General features: G+C 44.5%; 1 long non-coding RNA gene across 1 annotated transcript; it reads left to right on the forward strand.

The window, feature by feature from the left end:
- The first annotated feature begins 443 nt into the window (after nucleotides 1–443).
- Nucleotides 444–21,107, forward strand: LOC114589296 (uncharacterized). Its single transcript, XR_003704635.2, has 3 exons — nucleotides 444–533; nucleotides 628–669; nucleotides 20,716–21,107. It is a non-coding gene; the product is annotated as an uncharacterized LOC114589296 (long non-coding RNA).
- Nucleotides 21,108–22,714: the final 1,607 nt, after the last annotated feature.

Raw genomic sequence — 22,714 nt, forward strand, 5'->3', positions numbered from 1 at the left:
GTGGACACATTCCAGCCGGCCAAAAAAGACCCAAGGAGGGAGCAAAGGGGGTTGCTTTGGGTATGGGATATGACCTGGGAAGAGCCCTGAGGGCCAGTTAGAGAGGACTGGATGGCCACAATTGCCACCCCCAACCTCTGAGGTTCCCCAACTCCCCCCACTGGCTATAGACTCTCTCTCCTTTTTCTTCTTTAATATATTTATTTATTATGAATCCAGGCATAGATAGCTCTGTTTAGCTATAATCCATGTTCCGATGAAGGATTTAGGCATTCTATTAAAACAGATTTTCCAGCAGACATTGCAGAATCTGCCAAAGTAATTGTGGGATAAGCAGCCTCATATAACCAACATGCTTAACCATAATGCATGAAGGGGTTAAGACCATAGAGTAAGCTGCCCTGCCAGGCTTAGCTAGGTCACAGCTTGCTCACCTTGGCAGGAAGGGTGATCAAACTCTTTGTTTTCACTCTTTTCCACAATGTGAACCTCCACAAAGAAGATCTAAACTGGATGCCCAAAGTTCAATCTATGTGGGTTAAGCAAGCAATCTTTGTGTTTCTATATAAATAATTTGGAAACAGTTACCATTTTGGAAACTAAGTTTTACTGTCTGTCTTTTCTTAGGGCTGTAAGGAAAAACGCACGAATCTAACCATTGAAAAGTTTGTAAGTAAGCCATTTTTAACTTACCAAATGTGTGGTCTTTTTCTATGCTAAGGGGCTTTAGAAATGACTTAGGAGGAGATATTTTAAAGGTCTACCAGCCTAATTTTCCATTCTTTACTTTGCTGGATGTTTTGTGATTTGAAATCTCTGTTGAGGCTCTCTCACCAAAGAGTAAAGGTAAAGGGACTCCTGACCATTAGGGTTCCGGCGCTCGTCTCGCTTTACTGGCCAAGGGAGCCAGTGTACAGCTTCTAGGTCATGTGGCCAGCATGACTAAGCCGCTTCTGGCGAACCAGAGCAGCGCACGGAAACGCCGTTTACCTTCCTGCCGGAGCGGTACCTGTTTATATACTTGCACTTTGACATGCTTTCAAACTGCTAAAGAGTACAACCAAAGAGTACTTGACCCAAACCTGGATCTAGGCACCCAGGGGATTCTCCTTTTATTTTACCACATCTAGCATTTTTCCTTTTAGCCAAACCAAATCCAACACTAATAGGCAACCTTTTGGCTCATAGCTCCCCATCAGCACCATGTCAATTCCTAGATCCCGCCCCCCCTTCATTTATTTCCAATTCTGGTACCCGTGGCCATGGCAACATACACTGAAACCTTTCAAGCAGAACAGAACTGACAATCACTTTAACAGCACAAAATATCTGAGTTTGGGGTGTGTAGGGGGAGAGAAGCACAAAGAGGCAGCTGTTGAAATTAAAAGCTAATGACTAGAAAACAGCTGGAAACAAATCAGGAGGTGATCACGTGATCTTCACTTGCTGGTTCTCATTTGGTTTTCTTTCCTTTTCCTCTCCCTGATCCTAGCTGGCTGGCTATGTTAATGTTTCAGGAGAAGGCATGTTTAAAGCCAACATGAGAGTTTCTAACAATTCTAGGGTGGGGGGCAGGGAGGGACTGACTTATATTGCCAGTTTTGCCGTTTGAAAATAATACATTTCACAGCAATATTCAAGTTTGAGCTTGGAATTGTGGAGAGAGGCGCAACGCCACACTAAAAAACAAAACAAAACAAAAACCTTATACCTCTCAAGTTGTTAATTAATTAATTGATTGATTATTTTTGTATACTGCCCTTCATCTGAAGATCACAGGGTGGTTCACAACATAAAAATACAAAATGAAAACACAGAATACAATTTAAAAAACTAAAGCAAAAGCAAAACAAACCAATAACCCCCTCCCCCAGCAGAAACATTTAAAAGGCCATGGAATGTTAATGAGCCAAAGGCCTGGTTGAAGATACAGTGCTACCTCGGGTTACATACGCTTCAGGTTACATACACTTCTGCTAACCCAGAAATAGTGCTTCAGGTTAAGCACTTTGCTTCAGGATGAGAACAGAAATCGTGCTCCGGTGGCGCGGCAGCAGCAGGAGGCCCCATTAGCTAAAGTGGTGCTTCAGGTTAAGAACAGTTTCAGTTAAGAACAGACCTCCGGAACAAATTAAGTACTTAACCTGAGGTACCACTGTATGCATTTTTGCATAGCTCCTAAAGATATGTAACAAAGGAACCAGGTGTGCCTCCCTGGGGAGAGCATTCCACAAATGGGGAGCCACTGCAAGAAAGCACTGTTCTCATGTTGCTGCCCTCATGACCTCTCGTGAGGGAGGCACCCGAAAAAGGGCCTCAGGGATGGTTTATATGGGGAGAGGCGGTCCTTGAGGTATTGCGGTTCTGAGCTGCTTAAGGCTTTATAGGTCAAAACCAGCACTTTGAATTGGGCCCAGAAATTAATTGTCCCAGTGAGCAACCTGGCTGCCAAATCCTGTACCAGCCGGAGTTTCCGAACTGTCTCCAGTGGCAGCCCTACATATAACGTGCTGCAATAACCTAACCTAATGCATCAATGTTAGGCTACTGCTGTCCAAATAGGGGTGCAGCTGGTCGACCAGCCGAAACTGATGGAAGGCACCGCAATTGCAGAACAAACATGGCACTACTAAAAGTGGCTGTTCCACAGACTGACTCAGTCAAGTGAACACATATGAAGGAAGGCCAAGTAAACTGGTCCAAAGCTGTTGGAAGCAACGGTAAATTAATCAACGCAGAGTCTTCTTTATAAACAGAATAAAACTTTACTGAATAAAATAAACTTGTTCAGAAACAGCATAGTTAAAGAGCATACACAGAGCGCTCATAGCAGCTCTCTGACTCTTCACAGAGGCATATCTTAGTTACTGATTGACTGGAGCCACTCTGTCTGCCTTAGCTTTACATTCACAGCAATGCATTACAACAACAGCACAGACACTACACTGGGCCGGCCTGCAAACAGGATACAAATTTATAGAGTGATTGAGTCAATCATCCTGTAGATGAGTCACAATGATTCAGCAGTTTGCTGTTAGAAGTTAGCAGGCTTGAATGATTGTGTGGGCCTTGTAGGCCTTGCCTTACTGCTTCTCCTCTCAAGAACCTTTGTCTCATGACATTATGTACCAATAGTTACACTTTGAACAAACCTGGTAATGAATCAGCAGCTAGTGTAGGTCTTTAAGCAGGGGTATCCGTTTGCCCCAGCCTCTGAATCATGGGACTCCTACCTTGCTCGGTTCGACTGCTACCTCCAAGCAAATGAGCTGACAAGAGGGTCTGTAGAGCAGAAGCGGGGCCTCTTCCTTCATCCTTTGTGGCCCCGAAGTGTTCGCGATGGCCTGAGCATTGGTTGCGCCTCTACCAGTCCAGGCAGAGCCATGGGACACGATTCAAGAGAAGCTCCGCAACCACTACACGCCAAAGCCATCCAAAATTGCTGCCCGCCATGCGTTCTACCACCGGAACCAAGCAGAGGGGGAGTCATTCAACAACTACACCGCCACCCTCCGACAGGCTGCAATGCACGTTCTGAGACTTAGACGATGCCCTGATGGATCAAATCGTCTATGGGGTCTGGGACATCCATCTGCAACGGCGTCTCCTCGCCAAGCCAGACCTCACGCTACAGAAAGCCATTGAGGAGGCAGTGGCCTCAGAAGCTGCTGAAGGAGATCTGCAAGGCCGGTAGCCCGTATTTAAAAGACTATGTTCACTGGACAAACTGCACATGTAAAGCTGTGTGGTAAAGGTAAAGGTAAAGGTACCCCTGCCCGTACGGGCCAGTCTTGACAGACTCTAGGGTTGTGCGCTCATCTCACTCTATAGGCCGGGAGCCAGTGCTGTCCACAAACACTTCCGGGTCACGTGGCCAGCGTGACATCGCTGCTCTGGCAAGCCAGCGCAGCACACGGAACACCGTTTACCTTCCCGCTAGTAAGCGGTCCCTATTTATCTACTTGCACCCGAAGGTGCTTTCGAACTGCTAGGTTGGCAGGCGCTGGGACCGAACGACAGGAGCGCACCCCACCGCAGGGATTCGAACCGCCGACCTTTCGATCGGCAAGTCCTAGGTGCTGAGGCTTTAACCCACAGCGCCACCTGCGTCCCAAGCTGTGTGGTGAATAGGGTCAATTAATATGCTTATGTGCCTTACTGAAACTAATAAGGGTATTGCTGTATGTAATGGAACCACTATGATTGTAACTAATGCCTTATCTCGGTGGGGAGGGGTGTTATGTATTGAAGTTCTCACCCTGTCCACCAGGAATATCGTGTAGATAGTTTTCACTCAGGTCCACATCAGTTACTTTAGGCGGGAAACCCTGGGTTGTTGTTGCTACAATGTTGACAGCTGGCTGCCTATAAAAGCAGGCCGGCTGAGCTGTTTGCTGTTCAGTTCTGTTCCAGCTTACAAATAAAGAGCTGCTTTGGAGAAATCACTGTGTCGTCTGCTATGTCTACCCACTATTCAACAGGTATGGTTTGCTGCTGGGATGTCAACCCCGTTAGTAATTGTGTGGCAGGATTCTGCTCTATTTGTGGTTTCCAGATCAAGCAACAGGGAGGCCCCACAAAAGGTGCATTGCAGTAGGCCAGTCTTAAAGTTACACAGAGTGCAGGGATGGAGACACAGGACTGTAGGCATCTGCCTTATCCTAAGTTAGACCAATGGTATATCCTGCTCAGTGCTGCCTACACTGACTGTAGTGGCTCTCCAGAGCATAGGACATCCCCAAGCATATCTGGAGATGCCAGGATTTGAACCCGGGACTTTTTGCATATAAAGCAGGTGCTCCACCACTGAACGATGGCTCAGTTCAAAACTTGCTGTGGTTCCCCACCCCACCCCACCCTTTCTCCCTCTCCTAGATTCATAGTTTGGGTTTTACTTGTTGTCACCCTGAATGTGTTGTAGCACTAAATCCTGTACAGATTTAAAGTGAGACGATAGGATGACAAGTTGCACAACAGCCCCCAAATGGGACCATCATTAGTGCCAGGAACCTGTTTGACAATGGGATTAATCCAAGAGCAAGAGACCTCTGTTAGTATTGCTGCCCAAACTCGTTGCGAAGGAGATGGGATGTCATTTGTGCTTCTGTTTCTAAAGCCTCTCTTTTTCCTTTGCCACACTGGTGCACGTGAAAGAGTTGTCACTCACTGTCACCCAGCTAATACTAGCCTGTTCTTTCTCTGGAGAATTGGCTTTTCTGAAGCAATATCTTCCCTTTCTCTTTTTCCATCTTCAGGGGTTGGGGGGCGGTTGTGAAAGAGAACATTTGGGTTGTCTTCCACTGACTTTTATTTTTGCATATATTTTGTACATTCTCCTCTCACTATGCACAAACACTTCGCTTGGTTGTTCTCATTGCTCCACGATTTTGGGGTTAACATATTATTACCGATACTTATTATTACTTATTAATATATTGTTACTTGTTATTATTTGTTAGGCTTGTTAGTTTCTTGTTACCCAAAGGTTTCCAGGAGATTTCAAAACAGTTTAAAACATAAGTATGTTATACAGTTAGCAAATTATACATAACATTAACAAACTCATACAAAATGCCTACAATTCATGTTCAGTATATATACAGTACAATATATTCCTCCTATATACATAAAAGCAGCCCCGATCCAGCTCCTGTTCCCGTGCAAGCAGAAACGCTGCCTAGAAAGAGCAGCCCGATCCCACTCCTACTTGCCTGCAAGCAGGATCAGGCTGGGGGGCGGGGGGCGGTGACATCCCTTGCCCCCTTGCCTGCTTGCTTGCCCAGCCTTCCCTCACTCAGCGCCTCCGAAGCTGGAGGAGGGGTTGTTGCTGTTGTGGCTGCGGCAGCAGAAGGACCCAGCATTGGAGAGTGGCAGGTGCCTGCTTGCTTGCTGCCCAGCCCACCTTCCATCACTCTGAAAATGGAAGTGTGGCAATCAAAATGGAAGTTATACTCAAAACATAGCATGTTCCGCTTCCGATAAAAGTTCAAAAACCAGAACACTCATTTCCAGGTCTGAAGTGTTCGGGTTCCAAGTAGTTTGAGAACTAAGCTGTTCAAAAACCAAGGTACCACTGTGTTGCTCCACTCTCTTTCTACATGGATGCGCCAACCACCCCTTCTAAACTAAAACCTCAGTATTCAGGTTAAATTGCCGTGTTGGCACTTTGCGATAAATAAGTGGGTTTTGGGTTGCAGTTTGGGCACTCGGTCTCTAAAAAGTTTGCCACCACTGGACTAGATGATCCTCGGGGTCCTTTCCAACTCTACAGTTTTATGATTCTGTGTTACCCCAATGAGCCCCCACATGTCAAAACCAGCCCAGGCCCTCTTGCTGGTATTTGATGCTGCTTCTATCAGCTGTTAGTGGTCATATGGTGTGAGGTGGTTGCCCTGGGCATGGAGGCCCTGGACTTCAGCCCCAAGGCTTAGTGGTAGCTGCAATGCTATCTGGAGGTGAGGCAGGTGACTGCCTGCAAGTTAGCACAAGAGGAAGCAAAATGGTGTCCTTCATGTGTTAGTTGGGCTCCGACTCCCATCAGCTCCAGCCTGCATAGCCAAAGGTTGAGAATAATGGGAGTTGCAGTCTGGCAACACTTGGAGAACACCAAGTTACCTCCCCCTGAGATAGTTGGTCTTTTGAGCATTGGAACCTCATCTTTAGAACACTCTCCCCAATCAATTTTAGCAAGTAGCACCTCAAGTCCTGATATGAAAAGGCAATTGTAAGTTGTTGTTGTTGTTGTTGTTGATGATGTTGTTGTTGTTGTTGTTGTTGTTGTTGTTGTTGTTGTTGTTGTTGTTACTACCACTGCTATCTCGGTCATTTGAGCAGTTCTTCTGCTTCATGATTCATTACTGGAGTGGTTCTTGGATATAGAAGCTGCTGTTTAATTGACTCTAGCTGCAGCCTGTTGTTAATTTCTGCTCTGCTAGTACTGTATTAATTGTTTACATATTTTATTTGAATGTCAGGCACTTTCATGTGGCAGTTTGCTGCAGACTGCTCACACGTGCAAGTTCTGTACACTGTCCACATGACATTGTCCTCATCAAAACACATCCAATATTACTTTCACATTTAATCTGGGTTTGCTCCTCTCATTGACATTCCAATATATATTTTCAAACACACATGTACACATACACATCTGGATGGCATCAGGTTGCAGAAGGCTGGGCAGTATCTTCCTTTCACTCAGGGATGGGGAGCCTGTTGTCCTCCAGATGTTGCTAGACCAGCAATCTCATAATCCCCGACCATCAGCCATGCTGGCTGGGGCTGATGGGAGTCTCAGTCCAACATCTGGAAAACCAGAAGTTTCTCCATCCCTGCCTTAGAAATTAAGGAGCAGCAACTCTTGACCTTAACATCTGCCTCTGTGCACCCTCTTGCCCAGTGAAACCTAAAACCAAACTTTCCCAACCTGGTGCCCTCCAGATGTTTTTCATTACAGTTCCAATCAGGCCCAGGGCAAAAAGGTGTTGTCACCCAAAACAAAAGAGAGAACAAACTAGGGAAAGGTTGGCTTCACATTAACAACTGTGGTCCCTGATGTGAGCCTGACGCTTGTGAAACTTTCACATCTTGGACAGATTCCTCTTTAAGATGAGTGAATTTGCCTTGGGACCCAGAACTTGAAGATTTCCTCGCTGCCCCTAGATGAAAGAATAAAACTGAGCCCTGGAGCCCAACCAAAGCATTTCCTGCTCTGTTTTTTATTTGCAGCCATGTATGAATTATTCCAGGGAGGATGCATGACTGAGAAATGGAGATGCAGCTGAAGGATCAGTCAGAAAGGCATGACACTTGGCAGGTCCACAGCACACGGTTGAAGTGCTCAGGTTGATGATACAGCCCAAGTTGAATGTGCTTCTCAGAATCTTAGCCAGTCTTTGGAAAAGTGTGGTGGGGACAGGATGGGGGTGGGGGTGAGAATGAAGCTTGCTGGGTGGATTTTGTTTCATGTGCAGGGCCCAAATGGTTGCTGCTGCCTTTGAGGCTGAAAGAGAAACTGGCTCTGATCATTATGTGCATCATTGAACATATATGAACACAACAGGTTGTATCCAGTTTGGTGCTGAGTCTAAGTCACTTGGTGGTATACTTCTGTTCACAGAACGTTTTTTGCTGGTGCAACATTGCTGTGCAAAAGAAAGCATGTTTGTGGTTTTATATATGTAGTATTAAGTGGAATTTTCTAATGCACTTCTACAAAAATTCAAGAAAGTTTTTTTTTAAGCCTAAGTAGGTTGCTGGTAGATTGGTTGTGCAATAGATTCCACAACTGATGCACAACACATTCCCACGACTAGTCACAATGGCTCGGCTATGCCTCCACAGTCAGAGGCAGCATTGCTTCTGAATACCAGTTGCTACATAACATAGGAAGGGAGACTGCTCTTGTGCTCAGGTCTTGCTTGTGGATATCCCATAGGCATCTGGTTGGCTGCTGTAAGAACAAGATGTTGGGCTAAACAGGCACTGGCCTGGTCCAACAGGGCTCTTCTTATGACAACTAGTGTGTCACACAACATTAAAACTCACCAGTCCACTTGTGATAACAGAGAATGCTGGATGCAGTCCATGGCGCTCAGACTGGTGATTAAGGTGGCAATGGATCCTGGTCCATTAGAACACCTGAAGCACTGACTCACCAGTCTGCCCCTGCCTGCCTGCCTGCCTGCCTGCCTGCTTACTTAAGAGTAGTCAGGGTGTGGTTCTGCCTTTCCTTGGCCCTTGCACCACCTACTGTTGGCCTCCCTACTTTCCACCCTGCCAAGTGGTAATGTCTTCTTCTTTGCAGAGGACTTCTCTCTGCTTGAAGGTATTGCCTAATTGGAGGCCCCTGCTCAGTTTGGTTTAAAGATAAAGAGTCATAAGAAGGGAGAGCAGCAGGGGCCTTGCAGCTGCCTGTCAACAATGAAAGCCTGGACAGCAGACAGAGCAAGCACCAGCTCATAGTCTTCCCCGCCATCATGAGATTGTATTTCTATTTAATTCAGAAATGGGGAACCTTTAGTCTTCCAGACATTACTGGACTCCACCTCCCATCTCCCCCCAACCAGTATGGCCAGTGATCAAGGTCCAGGAGTTCTGCCAACATCTGGAGGGCCACAGGTTCCCCACTCCTGATTTAAATGGTGATAATAATTTCTAAATTTGCACCATGCACACTTAATGTAATTCTATGCAGATCTGTGTCCTTTTTGTTGTTCCTGTTTTGTTAAAATTAAAGTTTTGCAGTTCCTTTGGGGGCTTTTTTTGGGGGGGGGTTGCAATGCATAGTGGTCACACTTCTAGCATTTCTTATAGCCCAGTGTTGTCTACTACTACAAGTGGATTTTCAAAATCTCTGCTGAATGATACCTGGTTAACTGGCGATTTTAGGGACTGGAGCTGGGACCTTCTGCATGCAGCTCTATGATCTATCACCAAGCTGTAGATCTTTCTGAATCATGTCATATGCAGAGCCACGTAACTGATCCATCGAGCCCAGTGAACTGTATATTCTCTGTCAGGGTCTCACCAGGACCTCAGACAGAGCTAATTTTACAGCTCTGCTATTGACACCTTTTTTGTTCATTTCATTAGCAATGAAATGTTGTACTGAATCAATCAAGATGTAAAACTGTGTGCCATTACTTTTTAGTCCAGTGCAAGAAACTAAGAAAAGGCCACGGATATTTTGGAATTTCCATTTTCTTCTTCAGCATTGAAAGCAAGCAAGCAAGCAAGGAAGGAAGGAAGGAAGGAAGGAAGGAAGGAAGGAAGGAAGGAAGGAAGGAAGCCTTATGGGATGCCTTTTAGCTCTGGCAGACTCAAGCTAAGGCAGGTTTTCTACAGCTACAGTCTCCCTCTCATGATTTCCTCTATGCCGAGTTCAAGCCCTTTCCAGCAACCTAAATTGCAAGCATCCTTTTCCCGATGCAACCATTTATTCCGCTCATCTGGCCTGCTCACTCGCCACCCCTCACAGAGTTGGCAGTTAGACATCTCTTCCCCCACCCCACCCCCGTTGCATCGCCTGGTACTGTTTCGAGCAGGAAACCTGCTAAAGAGCACCTGTTTTCCATTTTGACCTGCAAATAACAAAACACTATCAGCTGGCAAAGATAATTACTCACTTGTCAGAGCAAGTGCTACTGCTTGATTTGCCACTCTGCACACAGAATATCAGCACCACCTTAAGTCAGGTTGTATTAAGCAATTCCTTGGTCACGTGCCCCAGTGTGTGAACAGACACATGCTGTGCTGTTGCATTAGATGGCAGGCTGCATACATAAAAGGAAAGATAGCAGATACTGTATAGACCAAGGACTTGCACTGCTGATAGGCTGTCCTTTTCTGAGTTGATAATGCAGCTAATGCCTTGGGTGGGTTGGCCATCACCTGGCATGCCACAGCAACTAATGACAGCAAAATAGGGGGAAATCAATAGGAGAGAAACTCTTTCAATTCAAGGGCCACATTCCCACGTGGACAACTTCCCAGGGACCATAGTGGATGTGGCCATACACATACCCTCTTCCTTCCTCCATTCAGGCAAGAGACATCATCCCAGCTGAATGAAACATTCTAGCCGGGTACAATCTTGAGGGCCAGACAGAGGGAGGTGGAGGGCCACATTCAGGCCTGAGGTTCCACACCCCTGTGCGTAGGGTTTACTCCTCCATGAATTTGTAGAAACCTTCACAGGCTTGATTGCTCATTTCTGTAGAAGCCTGGAAAGAGAATACATTCCCTGCCCCTTTGGAAGAGGGCTTGCCCATATGAAATACCCCGATATCATGTAGCAGCATAGCAACAATCTGAGGAAGTGATGAAATCTGCAAGGAACATCTTCATCATCACCATCATTTATTTGCATGCTGTCTCTCCTTGTTAAATCCAGGCCCGGGTGGGGCAGGGGAGAGCTTTTTTTGTTTGAGTTTATAACTTTATTATAACAAGACTCCTGCCCTGGACCTCAGACAAGCTCTGCTTAGGCCTGGTTAAGCCACACTCAAGGCAGTTTACAACAGCAAGAGATTTACCTACTTACAAAAATATTACAAAAAATTAAGTAGCAGTAAATAAATGAAAACAATAAGTATAAGGTAAAGGTAAAGGTAGGGACGCGGGTGGCGCTGTGGGTAAATCCTCAGCGCCTAGGGCTTGCCGATTGAAAGGTCGGCGGTTCGAATCCCTGTGGCGGGGTGCGCTCCCGTTGTTCGGTCCCAGCGCCTGCCAACCTAGCAGTTCGAAAGCACCCCCGGGTGCAAGTAGATAAATAGGGACCGCTTACTAGCGGGAAGGTAAACGGCGTTTCTGTGTGCGGCTCTGGCTCGCCAGAGCAGCGATGTCACACTGGCCACGTGACCCGGAAGTGTCTCCGGACAGCGCTGGCCCCCGGCCTCTTGAGTGAGATGGGCGCACAACCCTAGAGTCTGTCAAGACTGGCCCGTATGGGCAGGGGTACCTTTACCTTTTAAACGCCGTTTACCTTCCTGCTGGTAAGCGGTCCCTATTTATCTACTTGCACCCGGGGGTGCTTTCGAACTGCTAGGTTGGCAGGCGCTGGGACCGAGCAACAGGAGCGCACCCCGCCGCGGGGATTCGAACCGCCGACCTTTCGATCGGTAAGCCCTAGGCCCTACCCACAGCGCCACCCACGTCCTCAACAATAAGTATACGATCAAATTAAACAATCCCCACATGATTCATAGTAATGTCTAACAACAGATATACAAACAAACAAAACATAATATGATAACAGGAACAAACGAAGCATCTACAAAATTAAATCTTGACCCCCTACAAAAAAACTCCTAAATAATACCCCACCCTGAGAATCTCTGGGCATCCTCAGCATCAGGTTCTGCAGCACTCACGAGTACGATGGTCTCTGGGCCACTTCAGTAGCAGCTTATGTAGCAGGAATCCCTTAGCTCCTGCCTGCTGCCTCTCACTGACCAAGCCTCTATAAATGGCTTGGTGGGTGGGACAAAGCCACTATGCTAGCTTCCCCACAGGTGTGTTGCTGTTGCTTACTGGAAGGCTATGATGGAGGAAAGATGGTTGTGGTGCAAACCCACTGACCGAAGCACCAGATGAGCTCTGCTGGTGTGCTTACCCTGTACGAAACTCCCTTCCATTTTGCCCCTATCTCTCTCCCTGCATGATCACCAGCTGTTCACCCTCCAACATATCTTTGATGAAAATAGGGATGTCCCATTCCATAATGGTAATTTTACTATTTATACCCCACACATCTTATTGGGTTGCCCCAGCCACTCTGGGCAGCTTCCAACATATATAAAAACATAATGAACATTAAACATTTAAAAAAACTTCCCTATACAGGATTGCCTTCAGACGGCTCAGGGGTTGGATAACTCCATACCCTCCAATATTTCTGCAATGAAAATAGAGACATCCTACCATAACCTCCATCATTTCTCCAATGAAAATAAGGATATCCTAAAGAAAAGAGGGACATTCCGGGATCAAATCAGAAACCGAAATGGCTTCTCTAAATCAGGGATGTCCCTGGAAAATAGGGACCCTTGGAGGGTCTGCAGTTGGCTAGGATCAGGTAGTTAATCTATTCCTTATTGGCTAGGCAATGACAGCAAAGAAGGAGCAGTTTGGATGATAAGCAGACACAGAAAATGTGAACAGACTCAGAAGTCAATTTTCTTGAAGAACATTGTGCCTGCTCCTCCACTACCCACCCCAGAAAGCACAGCAGAAACCACAAACCAGAAATGAGTGACTATTTGGTGCAACCCTAATTCTAACCCTGGTGATATATCAATTCAATGTTTCAACTTTGGGTGATCAAGAATGCCCAAAAAGTAAGGTAAGACACAGTTATGGCAAAGGATCACCTAGTTGCCTTTGGAAGCATGAGGGTACAAAGTATTAAGAAGATAATGTATTAGAACAGATATGGGGGACCTGTGGCCCTCCAGATGTTACTGGGCTGTGATTCATCACTGCTGACTATTAGCTGTGCTATCTGGGACTGAAGGGAGTTGGAGTCCAGCAACATCTGGAGGGCTACAGGCTCCCCATCCTTCAGACATCAAGGCAGGGTATATCCAAGTTCTGTCAAGGCAACATGAAGCAACAAGAGGCTTCCAGATGTACAGCTAGAGGTGGAGCTGGAACAAGGTTTGAACTTTGCTCCAGCAGCAGATAACCCAAGACAGAGCCTTAAGTTATTATTATTATTATTATTATTATTATTATTATTATTAATACCCCGCCCTCTCCCCGTCCTGAGCCAGGCTCAGGGTGGCTAACACCAGTAAAATTACAATAAAAACATAATAGGGGGGGGGGGACAATTTAAAACACAGGTTAAAATGCAGCCTTGTTTTAAAAGTCATCCATGGATCAAAACCATAAGGGGAAGGAAAACATAAGGGTCAGACTGAGTCCAGACCAAAGGCAGCTCTGTCTTGCAGGCCCTGTCTTGCAGGCCCTGCGGAAAGATGTCAAGTCCCACAGGGCCCTAGTCTCTTGTGACAGAGCGTTCCACCAAGTTGGGGCCATTACTGAAAAGGCCCTGGCCCTAGTTGAGACCAATCTAACCACCTGGTGGCTTGGGACCTCCAAAGTGTTGTCATTTGTGGACTTTAAGGTCCTCCGCAGGACATACCAGGAGTGCAGTTCAGCTCTACCTTCAATGGGAGAAGCCTCCTTAGTTAAAGGGGGAGACTTTCCTGTTTCAGCAGACATTGCCTCCAACAGCAGAGGGCAGACAGGGTCCTCAGGGAGGGAGGGTTCCAGTGTGGTTTTCTCCTTGGGCCAGAGGGGTGCTTGCAGAATGAGCAAAGGGAACATCCAAAGCCAGCTCTGAAGGTAACCCCCTCTCACCCTCTGACTCGTCTTCTAAATCCCAGCCTTGTCCCCTCACTCAACCCACCACAAGTGATGCCACAGCAAGGGAGTAGCAGAAATCCCCACAGCCCAGTGGGAAAACTACAGCCTTAAAAAAGTGGCACCATCAAACCAATCCCAAGGAAGCATCACTGCATTCTGCAGCACACTAATGGAATCATGCCAACCACTTGTGTGCACGCACAATTAGCGGGGCCATTCTCAATGCTATGGTTGGCACCATGCTTGATGGCCACACAAACCGTTCCATGATGCAGCTTTGTGTGTTGGGCTGGAAGGACAACTGCAAGCAAGGACTTCGTGGGTGCTAGTTATTGTGCAAACATTATTGCCAAGGCAACGTCACTCCAGCTTTTGGGGGGTACATGTGGAGAAGGTTATTTTTTTGCCCCGGTATACACAGTGCAGCTTCCAAGTAAGGCGGGGTACAAATGTTCCTACGCATTACAAAGATTTTGTTTTCCCTGACACTTTAACAGGAGAGCAAACTGCAATTAATATACCCCATTAAAGCAGACAGCACCCAATTAGTTATCATCCATTTTCAGACTGGGAATCTAGATACACAAAAAGGAGAGAAAAAAGTGGAGGGGGTGAAGCCATGGAGCCAGCTTCTTATTCAAAAGGAAAATACATTCAAAACTACAGGTTTTCAAAGACACATTTAACTCACAATGGCACGGATACTCACTTGGCCTTTAATGTGAAATGGAGTGTTAATTTTTTCTCTGTCACCTCTTAATTGCTTCCTTATTATACTGTTCAAGCAGTTAATTGCTAGACAGAGTGAAGGAGTGTTTGCCGGGAAAAGGAAATGCCACAGAAACAGCGCAGTGGAGTAATTGGGTTTGATATAACATTCATTGCAGTATTACTTTTAATGGCATCAACAACATTAAGTGGCAAAGCTAAATTGTTTTTCTAACATGAGGTGGGGGTTGGGATGGTGGGTTGAAGGAAGTGGAAGCAAAAGATTGAAGCAGGAACAGTGTGATGGGCTGCCATTTCGAATTGTTTTTAAAATATCTATGCACCAATCTGTTGTGCATAGGTGAGCATGATGACCAGCTGTGCTGGAATATGGAGGGGGGAGGGTAATGTGCATGCAAATTTGTATCCATTTGAAAGCAATGCAGTGTGGGAACTGTATGTATACCCTGCTTTCCAGCCAAGATGGTCTCTCAGAGTAGGTTGCCATTCAAGTGCATGTAAAATGACATCAGGAATATGGAGATGGCACACTCAAAGTAGTATTTTCCCAACAGAGACAGTGCCTCTGCCTCTGCTTTCTCCATGCTTGAAGCTAAGAATGTAGGATTGTTGTTGTTGTTGTTATTATTATTATTATTATTATTATTATTATTATTATATTAATCACCTTCTAAACCACCATCTCAAAGCAATTTACAGATACGATGATTAAAAATGGTTGAAAACACAGAAAAACAACGGATAGGTTTAAAATAAGACCAAAGGCTAAGACTAAGGAATATAAGAAGAGCTGGCTGCTGGATAAGGCCATAGAACCATCTAGTCGAGCACCCTCCTCTTACAGTGGCCAAGAAGATGCCTAGCTGGGAAGCCCATAAGCAGGACCTGATTGGAACAACATTCTTTCCAGCTATGATTCCTAGTAACTTTTATTCAGAAGCATACTGCTTCCAACAGTGTAGACAGAACATATGAAGCATCATTGGTCATCACTGATAGCCTTTGCACTGATAGCCTCTTTTAAAGCCCTCCAAATTGATTGCTTTTCCAATCCAGTAAATTTCTGAGGAGTCTTAGAGTACAGGACAGGAGAGGTAGTGACAGCAGAGTGGGTACTTTTCACATGTTCTTAAGATTTTTGCATGCATTTGCTCCTAACACGTTCAAAGCTTCAATGCCTTCAATGCTCAAGGATTAGAGTATTTATGGTAAGTCAAGCCTTCAGCACAATTGCTTTGAGTCTGTGACATGATGAGGTCACAGAAGAGGTCTGCAGAATTTGGGGGACATATTAAGTTCATAGCAAGTCAGCCAATGGTCCATTCAACTCAGCATTGTCTACACTGTCTACACTGACTGATAGCAGCTCTCCAAAAGTTTCAGACGGGTTCTCCTCTGGCCCCTCTTTAAGATGCCCAGGATTGCATCTGCATGCAAAACAAATGCTCTACCACTGAGCCACAGCCAAGGCATTTCACTGGGTCAATCTCTGGCTTCTCCTCGTATGACTTGGGGATGCCTGCTTCCTGGGATCCTGCTGAGCCACTGCCGGTCTTTGTAAACAATGGTGAACAAGATGAACCAATGTCCTGACTTGATATAAAGAAACTTCCTATGTGAGGAGAATATATAAAACCTCCTTTTACCTCCTGTTTAGTTGGTGTTGTGGTCCTGTGATGATTCTATTGCACTTAGTGGTTTTTCTTTTGAAATAGTTTCAGAGGCATCTTTATTGCTTTGCTTTGTTGAACGCTTCTTCAAGATTTGCAGAAGCAGAGTGTAATACAAGGGAAGGCTTAGATGAAACAGGAAGCTGTGCTTCGACCACCAAGAAGCCTGAACTAGAACCTTTCCTAGGGCATCAGTGTTGTCTCATCTGCTCTGCTCTGAGAAGTTAGGCTGAGCACCACTTTCTGGGTAGAAGCTGGAATTGCAGGGAGTACAGCCACTCCAACCAAGAAAGTCTTCTTGTGGTGGCTCATTGGCTAAAGTCATAGGACACTACCTTCTGCCAAGTCAGGCTACTGGTTTATCTAGCTCAATATCACCTACACTGACTGGCAGTGGCTCTCCAGAGTTTCAGACAGAGGGTCCAACTTGGAGATGCTGGGGACTGAACTTGGGATCTTCTGTGTGCAAAGTAGATTTTCTACCCCTGAGTCATACATGGACCTTTCCCACAAATTCCCACTAGCCATTGCTCACTTTACCTGGTCAGTACCAGGCAGTAAGATCAATTCCTAATAGGAGACATCAAGATAGGATTGTGCTCACCAAATGGGGGGGGGGGGACTAAATCCCCAGAATGAGAAGGAAGGGATTACATGCACTTACTTAAACAACAAAGCATGGATCACTGACTTTAATGAGGTTCATTGCAAGCTAAGTGCCAGTATTCAGAATTGGTATTATTTCTTCTGTCCTTTTATTTATTAAATGCATAGCAATTATTAATGCAGACAAAGCAAAGGAAACATTGAGACTGAAGAGCAACACTGTCCAACTGATTTAACCATCACACTTAAAAATACATTGATATAATGGAGAGAACAAGAATGTTTGTCGAATTCAATAAGTACCGTTTTGGCAATGGACAATCCAGAGGGGGGCAGGAATGCTCCAGTTTGTAACTTTGCCTATTGGTGTTTAAACATGCAGATTAACTCATTAGTAAGGCTATTTTTACACTCTGTGATTTATTTATTTCCCATTTATATTTTAAAACAGCTGGCCTTCTCAACACACCCAAAATACAAGCTACAACAGCAACTTGTGTTGAACCAAATAGGCTTGTCTCGGAAGAGACTCTGTGCAGCATCAATTAAATAAAAAGAACACCCACATTTCTCTCAGTTCGGAACTATTTTTCATAGTTTTGTTCCTTATTCATTGGTGTTAGGGACCAGCAGAGAAATTCCGCAAACAGAGGGCTCAAACATTGTAGCTGGGGAAATAGCTCAATGGTAGAGCATCTATTTTACATGTGGAAGATCCCTGGTTAAATTCCCTGTACACTGGTACCTTGAGTTACATACGCTTCAGGTTACATATGCTTCAGGTTACAGACTCCTCTAATCCAGAAATAGTACTTCGGGTTAAGAACTTTGCTTCAGGATGAGAACAGAAATCGTGCAGCAACAGCGGGAGGCCCCATTAGCTAAAGTAGTGCTTCAGGTTAAGAACAGTTTCAGGTTAAGAATGGACCTCTGGAATGAATTAAGTACGTAACCAGAGGTAGCACTCTATCTTCAGACAGGGCTGGGAGAGTCTGCAGGTTCAATCGCCAGCATGTAACTTTTTTCTTTTTTTTCTTAAGTCGTCATAAGAAAGCAGCCATCATTGTTAGGGATGAGTGAATCTGTCAGTTTAGGTTTCTCTCTCTCTCTCCCTCCCTCTCTCTCTGTTTTTCCAGACTTACAGTAAGTTCAGACCTCTGCATTTCCACAAGTTTGTGATAATAAAAAAGGAAAAAGCCCTCCTGAAAATGTATCAGCATTTTAGCAACAGCTTCTGCTAGTGTGCACATTTTTGCATGTAGTGCTGCCTAATATACACATTTTCAGATAAAATCACAGCGGACTTTGTTACCAAACTGCCATTTTGTCCTTCCCCACAACCACTTCAAATCTGGTGATGATCTGTTCCTCCAGATCAGCAGCACAGCAATGGGCACCCGCATGGCCCCACAGTATGCCAGCATATTCATGGCAGATTTAGAACAACGTTTCCTAAACTGCAACCCACTCAAACCTCTCTTGTACCTGCGATACATTGATGATATTTTTATTATCTGGACACATGGTCAACAGACCCTGGACACCTTCCACCAGACATTCAATGACTTTCACCCCACCATCAGCCTAACAATGAACCAATCTATGCAAGAAATACATTTTTTGGACACTACTATAAAAATACAGGATGGGCGTATAGACACCACCTTATACCGTAAACCAACTGACTGACAAACATATCTACATACCTCTAGCTACCATCCCAAACATACCAAACAATCCATTGTATATAGCCAGGCCCTACGTTACAGCCACATCTGTTCCACCTCTACAGACAGAGACTCTCACCTAAGAGATCTACAGCAAACCCTTTTAGAACTAAAATATCTGCCCAATGAAGTTAAACAACAGATCAACAGAGCCAGACTGATACCCAGAGAGAACCTGCTGCAAGACAGACCCCCAAACAGAAAATAACAGAACACCAATAGTAATCATATACAGCTCCCAAGTTAAAACAGTTCAACGCATCATCAGAGATCTACAACCTCTCCTAGACAATGACAGTTCTCTTTCTCAAGCTCTGGGAGGAAGACCTTTCATTGCCTACAGACAGCCACCCAATCTTAAACAACTCCTCACCCACAATAATACAACAACCAGACTTAACACGGACACTGGCACCAGAGCCTGCAATAAACCCAGATGCCAACTTTGCTGCCACATACACCCGGACAACACCATCACTGGCCCCAACAACATCAAACATACCATCTCAGGACTATTTAATTGCTCATCTTCTAACATTGTGTATGCCATCAAATGCCAGCAGTGCCCTTCAGCTCTCTATATTGGACAAACAGGACAAACCCTACGCCAAAAGATAAATGAACATAAATCTGACATCAGGAATCACAAGACAGAGAAACCAGTAGAAGAACACTTCAGTCTCCCAGGACTTTCTATACAAGATCTCAAAGTAGCTGTCTTATTACAAAAAAAAATTCAGAAATAGACTGAAAAGAGAAGTTGCTGAATTGCAACTTATTTCCAAACTTAAAACCATGGAGAGACCTGGTCTGAATAGAGACATTGGATTCTTATCTCATTATACACGATAAAGCTATTTTTAGCCATCTCACCCCTTGCTTTTACCTGTAAGACCAATTGCAGACGTTAACAGTCGTCAACAGGTTTGCCACACCTATCAGCCAATCACCCATTCCCACCACCCTTCTGAGTAATACCCCTCCACCCTCTCACTATATATAAGGGTCTGGTGACTTCTGTTTCAGTGTATCTGAAGAAGTGTGCATGCACACGAAAGCTCATACCAGTAACAAACTTAGTTGGTCTCTAAGGTGCTACTGGAAGGATTTTTTTTATTTTGTTTCAACTACGGCAGACCAACACGGTTACCTACCTGTAATATTTTCACAAAGCAGCTTTCCCGCGTATGATGCATTTTGTATGTTACTTTAAACTACATATGAATTTGCCCTAATGCATGCGTTGAACCCAGCTCAGTAGTAGTTGAGAAGCCAGTGTAGATGTTTTAACAACAATGTTATGTGCTGCCAGCCAGATACTCCCATCAGCAGCCTGGCTGCTGCATTCTGCACAGGCAGGGCCTTTTGGAACAGGCCCAAGGGCTTCCCCACATAGAGTGCACTGCAGTAATCCAGCCTTCAGGTTACCAGACACATGGACTCCCGTGAGCTTATTGCTACTCTGCCAGCCACCACTGGAGTGCAAAATTTATGCAAAAGGTTTGGGACAGAAATAGTTAAATAAGAACTAGATATTTTTTAAAAATAACCAGGTGGCTTACCTGCGTCAAAATCCATTACCTTGACCTGCCCCTATTTTCCTTGATGAAGTCCCTTACCTAAACCTTTTCCCCGTCTACTTCCAATTTGCTATTGTTTAAGCAGCCCAAGAACATCCCACATAACCCTGAAATCAATTTAGTGAGGTCGTCCTTTTGTACAACAGTTTTTAAATCTGTGACATTTACATTTCTATAGCTTTTTTACTTTATTTAAGAACCCCCCACAAAGGATAGAATATTTTTATATGAAGGAAATGTGAGGAGGAGAAGAGAACCAACCCTGAGCTCTGAAAATATGAAAATCATTTCCAAATTGGTTCAAGGATTTAAAATGTTTGGCGTTAAACGAATCTGTAATATGAGGAATTTCTTTGTGTGTCAAAGTTCTGACGCTTCCATTTTTAAAAAGTGTGCAGAAGGTCCTCATTATACCGTGAGCGAGTTGGTGGAGGCAATTTCTCATTCCATCCCATGAATTTATGTTCTTTTCCTCCAAGTTCTGAAAAAAGAGCTAGAAATAATCTTTTCCTGACACTTCATTTCTTACAGATGTATTTATACGCAGAGCTTGATTGACTCCGAGATAATTCTGCACCTTCCGAGGCCAAAGAAAGAATTTAGACATAATGATCAGCACCGTCATTGTCAAGATAATCAGTTGTCAAACTTTTGTGCAGCAGAGGAACCTGACTCATAGAATTACTTTGGAGGCTTAGAGCAATGGAGGAGCCCTGCTGGATCAGACTAAAGGTCCATTGAGGGAAGAAGCAGAACTCTTTTTCACCCAAAGGCCGCATACCCTTCCATTAGGGGGTCGCCAAAGCTCAACAATTTTGCAAAACAAAAAAAGGTCAACAACTTTGCCAGGATGTTAACTTTTTGAAATATGGCAATCCTATGTTCCATAGGCTGGTAGTGGGTACAACCAAAAACAATAGCAGACTGTGCAAAGTAGTGCAAAGTAGACTACATTCCAGGCATGCAGAAGGCAGACTTCTCTGCAGACTCCTGCACATACATCTATCCAACTTCCATACAGATGGGCAAGAAGCATTGTCATTGTTCAAGGACTTGCTGCAGCCAGGCAAAAGCATCTGAGAAAGGTGCAGAGTGGGGCCAGTGAGAGCTATGGCCTCCTTGAGGGCCAGGTAGGCCCCATCTGCACTATACATTTCTATTTTTTGTAATAATTTTTATTAAATTTTTCTGTTTTACAATTTCAAATAAACATTTTACAAACTTTGAAATATTCAATGACTTTCCTCCTTCTCTTTCCATGGTTCATTTTACAAACCACACATCCCTGCATATTTTACTATAACCATTCAAATCAATTTTCCACTTTTACATCCATCAAAAATTATTTACTCTGTTGAATTTATCTTAGTGCTGCCAGCATTTTCAGCTGTATACAGTTATTTCCCATATATTCAATAAACGTTTTCCAATCTTCTTTAAACGTATGTTTTTCTTGCTCTCTTATTCTATATGTTAAATTTGCAAGTTGTGCATATTCTGTCAACTTAAGTTGCCAAACCTCTTTAGTTGGGATCTGTCTCACTTTCCATTTTGGGGCTAACAAAACATGAACCCCAGTTGTTGCATACATAAATAGCCTTTTCTGACACCTGGGGATTTCAGTCTGGATTATTTCCAACAAAAAAGACTCCAGTTGTTTTGGGAAAGTAAAAAAAAAAAAAAAATTCATTATAAACCCTTTCGCAATACCCTTCCACCACATGTGGAAGAACGTTCCCTCCACTTCTTTACACTTCCAGCACTTATCTGATTCTGCCTTATAAATCTTAGCTAACCTACTCAGAGTTTAGAACCATCTATGAATCATTTTCAAATCGTTCTCTTTCAATGAATAGCATGCTATAGATTTCAGGTCACTTTTCCAGAGTTTCTCTCAGGGGTTAAGATCTCTACTGTGTCCTATATCCATCTGCACTATGCATTTCAAGCAGTATCATGCCACTTTAAGAAGCCATGGCTTACCCCCAAAGAATATTGAGAAGTGTAGTTAATTAAGGATGCTGAGAGTTTCTGGAGAACTCTGCCCCTGCTCCCCTCTATTATTTCAGGATTGATTGTTTAACCACTCTGGGAATTGTAACTCAGTGAGAGGAGAATGGGGGTTTTGCTAACAAACCCTCAGCACCCTTAGCAAACTACAGTTCCCAGAACTCTTTGGGAAAACCATGGCTATTTAAAGCAGAGTGATATAGCTTGAAATGGGACCATAAGGTTCTCCACCCCAGGTCTAGTGAGTAGCCAATCAATATTCTAATTCAACATTCTGCTTCCCATAGTGGCCAGACCAATCCTTTCAAGAAGCCCTCAAGGAGACTATGAAGGCAATAGTCCTTTCCTGCTTTACCTTCCCAGAAATTGGAACCTGGTGGTTTGCTGCATATCTGGACATGCAAATTCCATGACTTGCCACCATGACGAACATCCATGGATGTGCCTAAAGGCATCTGAGCTAGCAACTACACCCTGTGGCAGCAACTTCCATCAATTAGCATAGTACTGTGTAAAGAAG

This window comes from Podarcis muralis, chromosome Z, assembly GCF_964188315.1.
Source record: "Podarcis muralis chromosome Z, rPodMur119.hap1.1, whole genome shotgun sequence".
Lineage (NCBI taxonomy): Eukaryota > Metazoa > Chordata > Lepidosauria > Squamata > Lacertidae > Podarcis > Podarcis muralis.